Below are 8,442 nucleotides of genomic sequence, written 5' to 3' on the forward strand. Positions count from 1 at the left end.
CATTGTATTAGTCAGGGTTTTCAAGGGGTCAGGACTAATAGGATAGATGCATACATGAAGGGGAGATTATTAAGGAGTATTGACTAACACAGTTACAAGGTGAAGCCCTACAGCAAGCTGTCTGGAAGCCGAGGCACAGGAAAGCCAAACTGAGGAACAGGGAAGCCAAACCTTAAAAGTAGGGAAGCTGGCAGTATAGCCTTCCGTCCATCGCCGCAGGCCCGAGAGCCCGTGGCAAACCTAAGTCCAAGAGTCCAAAAGCTGAAGAACCTGGAGTCTGATGTTCAAGGGCAGGAAGCCTCCAGCACGGGAGAAAGAGGAAGACCAGAAGACTCAGCAAGTGGGCTTCCTCCGGCTTCTTCTGCCTGCTTTACTCTAGCCGTGCTGGCAGCTGGTTGGACGGTGCCCGCCTGGATTGAGGGTGGGTCTGCCTCTCCTAGTGCACTGACTCAAATATGAATATCCTTTGGCAACTCCCTCACAGACATTCCCAGGAATAATACTTTGCATCCTTCAATCCAATCAAGTGGACACTCAGTATGAACTATCACACCTGAGGGAGGAAGTGGGGCTGGACAGGGAGGGTTTGGGAAAGGGATCTGACAAAGCCCCAGGCAGCACAGATGGGGGCTTCAAAGGTGCATGGTTGCCCATTAGAGGAGTTCTGCATTCGAGGGAATGGGTCAGACCCTAACATCCCTGCAGTGCTCAGCTCTGTCATTGACTGGCTCCCCGGGAGGAGTGTGGCCTCAGCTCAACAACAGAGGCAGATCTGGAAGTCCATAGCAGGTGGGGCCTGTTGGCTACTGAAGTCTTGTAGCTAAATGGCAAGGCTTGAAATCTAGGCAGTGGCAGTAGTTCATGCCTATAATCCCAGGACTTTAGGAGGCCCAGGTGGGTGGGTCATGAGGTCAAGATATCGAGACCATCCCGGCCAACATGGTGGAACCCTATCTTTACTAGAAATACAAAAATTAGCTGCACGTGGTGGTGTGCGCCTGTAGTCCCAGCTACTTGGGAGGCTGAGGCAGGAGAATCACTTGAACCTGGGAGACAGAGGTTGCAGTGAGCCAAGATTGCACCACTGCACTCCAGCCTGGTGACAGAATGAGACTTTGTCTCAAAGAAAGAAAAAAGAAAAAAAGAAATCAAGGTGGCATTGTTCCACAGCAGTCACAAAATGTTTTGCAATGGACCCACTTCCACTCCTGAGCAGGGCGTGTTGATTTGATGAGTCTTTCATCCTCAGAGAAGTAGATTTCATCCACGCATTAGTCTACTCATTGATTCATTTAACAGATATTTACATGGAGACAGCATTCACCAGGTCCTGTGCCAGGGAGGTCATCGCACCTTTCAAGAATACACGCTCTGGGGGCAGCGACACCCCTCCCCAGGCCTCTGTGCTGTGTGTGGTCAGGATTCTGCGCAGCATAGAACAGGACCACTCACCCAGTCTCAGGGCCAGCCTTCTGAGCACATTCAAAACCAATCCATCCATCTGACTTCTCTGGTGGCTGAAATCCTGGCTTATTGGAAATTCATAGTGTTACAATGACCTGTCCACACATATTTATCTAAAACACATAACTGACTGGCAAGATGAGTCATATTTCAGTTTCAGGGTTGGGTGGTTGGCAGGAAGTGGAAATGGAAAGGAGAAAATACCTTTTTGGTATCATATCTTGACTTGCAGAGAGATCAGATCACAGAGTATTTAAATCTGATGTCACTTTTGGAGCAAGTAAAGGGAAAGGAGGAATAGGAATCTTAGCTAAGAAAAGACAGCTTATTTGTTCAATGTTTAAAAAAATGAGAGCCCCTCTATGTATATTTTGTCAGTACATTGAGAGTGACAGCAGCAACACTCACCTGTTTCATGGTGCTTGTGGTCTAGTGAGAAAAATAACACAATAAGCTGGTGAAAAGTAAATACATAAGAATATTCGACAATGAGGAATGCTTTGAAGGATATAAAAGGGGTTGGTGTGTGAGATGGTCTAGAACTATAGAGAATGAGCTGAATGAGCCCACAAGAAGAGGGTTCTATGGAAAGGGAATGGCTCAAATGGAAATACACAGAGGAACAGCCTGGCTCACAGTAGAACTGGCACATGGCCGTGTGGTTTGTGGGCAATGGGAGGGTGGAGAGAAGGTCATGGAGGAAGGTGGGCCAGGCACACAGGGTCTCGGGGCCTCTGAGCACTGAGATTCTGAGCACATAATGACATGAAGTCCTGGCTCTTTGGATGTTAAAAACAAAGGAGCAAGTCCTGGTGTTCAAATACTGTACCATGATACTGAAGAACAGAGATGAGGAATGCCCACCTTCTCCTCATCAAGTCTCCTAAACAACCTGCCCAACTCACCTGTCTGGAAGGAACCTCCTTTCTCCCTCCTTGTGTCCTCATCCCTGGAGCCACAGCTATGAGAGCAGGTGTGCACACTGGACCTAGGCATGTACCCTCTCTGATATGGTTTAGCTGTGTCCCCACAATCTCATCCTGAGTTGTAATCCCCATAGTCCCCACATGTCAAAGGTGAGACCAGATGGAGGCGGAGGCAATGGGATCATGGGGGTGGTTTTCCCCATACTGTTCCCGTGATAGTGAGTGAGTTCTCATGATATCTGATGATTTAATGAGCATCTGGCATTTTCTCTGCTTGCACTCACTCCATCCTGCCGGCCTGTGAAGAAGGTGCCTGCCTCTCCACCATGAGTGTAAGTTTCCTGAGGCCTCCCTAGCCATGCAAAACTGTGAGTCAATTAAACCTCCTTCCTTTATAAATCATCCAGTCTCAAGTATTTCTTTATAGCAGCGTGAAAATGGACTAATACACTCTCCTTTGGAACCCCTGGGTCAGTCAGTGCTACGGAGCTAAGGTCTAACACCAAGTGGACTTGAGGTTCTAAGGTATTTGTGGGACCCCCAAACCTAGGAAGGATGTAAACCAGAGCAGATGGAGGAAACAGTCAACAGAGAGGGTGGCTAGAAATAAATCGTAATAATAACAGACTAGGCTATTCAACACCTCATTATAAACCAGACCCCAAATCTAAGCACCAGGCATTAAGATGGTTAATTTTGGAAGCGAATTATGGCAGATACTACTGTTATCTTTAGTTTACTAATGTGGAAACTGGGCTAATTTGACAAAGAAGCAGAAACAAAGGCAAGACACGATTGTGTTCTGCTTCAGGGACAGCGACTGAGAGACTAGCCAACCCCCGCAGCAGTAAAATAAACCCTTGTGCAGGACAAGACACTTCTGGGTTCCCATAGGCGGTCTCCATGGCAGCTCCCCATGAGGGAGAGGAGGTCACCCCCTATCCAGCCTATGACAGCTCTGGCTGATTGACAGGCACAACCATGGCCTCCCCGTTCCACAGCTGGGTATAAAGCATGGTGGTGCCCACTTACCAGTCATTTCTCAGCCATCATTCTCATTATGCTTGTCAAGCCTTCTCACTGAGTCTGTAATGGGCATATAGTTTATTTCTCTAATGCTTTGAATCACCAACTAGTTGTCCAGAAATCTCCTCCTAAGCCAACATTTTTAGAGCTATTACCTGCATTGACCATGATCACGCAGTACCTAACAAGAAGAGATCCTGCTGTTGTAGATGGGAATGTGGGTGACATTTTAATACAGCACTTCCAAATAGCAGACAACATGATGAATAGGTTGTGATAAAATGGTCACCTTGCAGGTGGCTGGATGTAATAAAGTGATGTGTAATAGCCCACCAGGGAGCTTTTCCAAGAGGGGGAATGGATTTCTTGGGAGGGCCAAGGCTCCATCAAAAACCTCATTTCTTCTTAGCATTGAGGGGTTGTCTGCCCTGAAGTGGACTGCTAACCACACTGATTAAAAAGACACCAGCTCTTCACTGAGCATCTGCTATTTGTCCTGTACTGCCTAGGGCTGGCATATAAAGCATGGGATATGAAGGTAGATGAAAACTCCACTCATGGGGCTGATATTCTAATGGGGGAAGACCGACAAGTAAGTATATAAGTTAAATCCATAGTGTATCAGATGACTGTAAGTGCAGCCGATAACAGTAAGGCCGGGAAGAGGAGCAGAGTACTTGGTAAGTGGGGTTACAAGTTTAAAGAAAAGCGTTAGGAATTCCTCACTGAGAAAGTGTCCCCACTGGAACAACTCAGTGTGGCAACTGAAAGGCAGAAAATAAAGTGATTATAATAATGACACTTTTAAGTCATTACTCTGTACTGGGTATTGTCCTAACAATTTAACTCACTGATGCTTTATTTTACAAGTATGAAAATTGAGATAAACACTTTAAAAAACCTTTCCCAAAGTCACACGGGCAATAAGCAGTAAAGACAGCCCAGACGTTGACCCAGGTAGTCTGACTCCAGAAAGTGTGACTTGAAGCCCATGTCCCACTATCTTTCATGGACTATGATAGAGATTACCTAAGGCCATGAGCCTGCTGCTATGTAGACAAGGTTCAAGAGTCCTGCCCTACTGCCTGTTGGTCATGTGACCTGGGGACTCATTTGACTTCTCTTTGCTTTCTCGTTAGTATACTGGGGATATTCATATTTCCTGAATCTCAGGGCTCTTGTGAAGTTAAAATGATTTAATAAATGCAAAGCTCTAAGAAGAGTTCCCTACATATGTTAAGTGCCCAATCAAGAATGTTATTCTTGCCAATATCACCATCCAGTCCTTATTACCTTTTAGATCATGTGTAGGATGTAGGGAAAGGTATCAACGTCATCCTTGGCAGAGAGAAGCTCAGAGATCGCCCACCTGTGGTGCCTGTGGAGTGTCTCAGGAGCGTCTACACCACCGCATTCCTGACGTAGCCACCCAGTCAAACCCTGTCTGGAGAGGTTACCCCCACTGGTTTTCCTGTTCCTGACTATCAACTGGGATTGAAGGGTTGATGGGATGTGCAAACAGGAGAAAAGTGAGTGCTGGGGTCTGGAGGTCTGTGTCCCCCCAAATTCCTGTGTTGAAATCCTCACTCCCAAGATGGCGGTATTTGGGGTGTAGCCTTTAAGAGGTGATTAAGTCGTGGGAGTGGAGCCATTATGAATGGATTAGTGCTCTTATGAAAGAGGCCCAGAGAGGGCCCTGCTGCCCTGTGAGGTTACAGGGAGAAGACAGCAGGTGATTTATGAGGCTTGAAACCAAATCTGCTGGTTCCTTGATCTTGGACTTTCCAACCTCCAGACATCTGAGAATAGATTTCTGTGGTTTCACCCACCTGGTTTATGGTATGTGACTTAGCCCAAACAGACTCAGGCAGTGGATGAGATTGAGACCCACTGATAATGTCCAGTGAGTCCCATGGGAAAAAGCAAGTATCCCTGTAACCCTATCCTTTAAGTTTTGTGGTTTTACACCTTGGAACATTTTTGTAAGTTTACATAGGACTCAGTTAATGTTTTAGATTTCTATCTAGGTGTCCAGAATTTGTAAAGTTCAACCTGTACACATTTTCTGCATCTATGTATAAAAAAATTAAAGGAAAGATGTAATTACAAAATAATTGAGAAAAAAATCACAGAAGAGGGTGTTCGTGGATGTGTCCGAACCAGTGTGAGGTGTGCACAGTGACAGGAGTGCTGGCTGCATTGGCTGGTGCAGCTGGGAGACACTGCAGCCTGCAGGACAACCTGAACTCCTGGTCACTGGGCCAGCAATACAGTGTCCGTCGGGATTCCTGCCCACTCAGCCTGGCTAGAGCAAGGTGGCACAATTTCCTGTTTCCAGGCTTTATTTCATTCTCATTCTACCAGTCATAATGGATATGTATCCAATCACCATCATGTGTATCTCTTGTTACTTGTGTTAGAAGAACTTCAGCCACACTAAATTTAAAGGAGTTTAATTGAGCAATGAACAATTCATGAATCGGGAAGCCCCCAGAATCCCAGCAGATTCAGAGAGGTGCCTCCAGGCATACCCTGTGATCAGAACAAATTTATAGACCAAAAAAGTAAAATGAAATACAGATATTAGAAGTGAGGTCTGGAAACAGCTGGATTGGTTACAGCCCAGCATTTGCCTTATTTGAACACAGTTTGAACACTCCACTGGGATTGCCAAGACTCAGTAGTGTTACTGGTATGCATACTGGTGCATACTGGTGTGTTAGGTTTTCAGTCTTGTCTACCTATTAATCTAGATTGCAGTTCATCCACAAGGACTTAATTATAGAAGTACAGAGTCTTTCGTAGGCCATATTTAGTTTGCTTTAACACATGAAAACCCTTTATAGCTCCCAGGATCCACTGAATAAAGACCGATAGCTTAGCCGGAGCCTAGGGGCCCTCCACAGTCAGGCTCCCACCCCCAGCCACATCACCCATCCTTCCTCCCAAGCAGCCTGTTCCCACCACCCAGGATGACCCGGGATTTCCAGAATACACAATGTTTTTTTTCTGCCTTTCCCAATAATAATAAATTAAACAAGACACAGATTTATCACACACGCAGGATTTTATGATGAGGATTTCCAGTGTGCTGTTGCACATGATTCTCCCAGTAACCGTAAATGGCGGGCACCTAACATTGCTTCCCTTTCGTTTAGAAGGAACTTCGGACTTTGGACTGTTCCAGTAAGGCTGGATTTTGCTAAGGTAACAACCCGTAATTTTCCAAGACTTAAAACAACAGACCTGATTTGGCATTGTCACAATGTGAGAGGTCACAGTATCTGTTTCCCATGGCTTTGTCTCAGGAACTCAGACTGAAGGAAGCGCCTTCATCCAAAGACTCACACTTCTCAACCGGAGGTTGCAGGTTCTGCCACAGCAGGAGACAGAGTGGGCTGTGACTTTTCTTTTCGGCCCCAAAGATCATGAGACCTCGTATTATGCCACTTAGGAAAATAGGATCTATTTTACTTTTCCATATACCCTGAATGTACTTTTTTCTTAGAAGCAAAAAACGAACACAAATCCCAAGCCCCTGCTGCTGTGTAAGAGCGGGTTCAAGAGTCCTGCCCTACGGGACATCAGAGAACACAGGAAGAGCCTGGTGCCTGAAGGGGAGAGGGGTACGGCTGCCCTGATGACGGGGAGGAGGGGTCCTCTCTGGGTTTTGAATGTAGTTCACATGACCTGTTTTCTGCTTTAACACAGGAAAACTAAAAGTCCCAATTTCTATCGTTTGTTCCTCCTAGATTCATGGTATGTTAGTTGAGTCAATTACCTGTGTGCATTTTTCTCTTCGTATCTCTTAGGCAAAGTACTGATTTAAATTGAATCCATAGTTATTTGGTCATGTCTGAAGGCCTTTGGCCCATAACATTTGAGTGAATGTGGTTAGACAGATGTCTGACGGCTCAATCCCACACACCTCCACTTAATGCTGTTGTCGATACGGAGAGACACAACACTGGAAATATTTGTCAGTCTCAGCAAATGTCCTTAAAATACCCCCCAGGAACACATATGGATTCACTAAATAGCTTTCCAACCATACAGAGTAAGAGACTGAAATTCCATCTTCAGTTATAAATTAACTTGGGGAATTTGGAAATATCCCATGCTATCTGTGAGCTGGAGATCTATGAATTTCAATCTGTCAATATCCACAAATAATTCCAAGACATTTAAAACACACAGACTCGAGAGCTAGGGACATCTGGTTTACCAGGCATACTCCCTCCAGCTTAGTGGCTGCACGTGTTCCTGCTGGCTGCTGGAAGAGATGATGGTGTCACACAGGTAGCGTGTCTTTCTGCCTGAGGTAAACACATTTAAGTCAATCAATGGAGTTATTGTTCTGAGGCCAGAACGTCTCCATCTCATATCTTCACTTTTGTTTCTCATACAAGTGTGATATTAATTTCTAACTCTGAGTGGCAGATTCCTCCCAAAGCTATAAAAGTGATGGCAGAAGGAAGGGGAACATTTGCTGAGGACTCCCCGGACCCATCTTTTCATTTCACCAGTCACACCACAGCAGCAGAGCAAATATTGCAGGGCTCATGTACAGCTTCACGAGTAATCCAATAAATGACAGGGGCCTCCCACTCTTAGCAATTCTCATTTAGAGTGTGATTCTCCTCTAAAATGTTTATTCCCCAGTTCGTGGTGTCGTGAATTCATTTACGCAAAAGCCTCGTGGAACCTGAAATTCATTAGGGCATACCCTCCACTTACAGCTCAGGAACTGCTGGTTCTACTCATCATCTCCCCTGTATCAGTTTAATCTTAAATACATGTATTTGCTGCAGGAATCACTAATGTGAAATTATAAAATTGTCAAAGTGAAGTCAGAATTCCTGATGGAGAACTGTGTTCCATTTCTTTCTCCTGTAGCTCATGAAGGATTGCCTAAGTCTGGTTCCTAACTTCCTTCTTGAAAGAAGTGGGAAAGCCAGGGCCTTCTGAACTCAGGATACAGATCAGAGGACACAACCCTGATGACTTCAGCCGGAAGCAGCTGAAA

The 8,442-nt window shown here is 45.5% G+C and overlaps 1 long non-coding RNA gene across 1 annotated transcript; it reads left to right on the plus strand.

Annotated features, from left to right (window-relative positions):
- The first annotated feature begins 302 nt into the window (after window positions 1–302).
- Window positions 303–7,145, plus strand: LOC135276216 (uncharacterized). The gene is made up of 4 exons (XR_010343757.1): window positions 303–340; window positions 4,717–4,812; window positions 6,725–6,813; window positions 6,925–7,145. It is a non-coding gene; the product is annotated as an uncharacterized LOC135276216 (long non-coding RNA).
- Window positions 7,146–8,442: the final 1,297 nt, after the last annotated feature.

This window comes from Aotus nancymaae, unplaced genomic scaffold (assembly GCF_030222135.1).
Source record: "Aotus nancymaae isolate 86718 unplaced genomic scaffold, 86718_ANA_hifiasm-v0.15.2.pri h1tg000021l, whole genome shotgun sequence".
Taxonomy (NCBI): Eukaryota; Metazoa; Chordata; class Mammalia; order Primates; family Aotidae; genus Aotus; species Aotus nancymaae.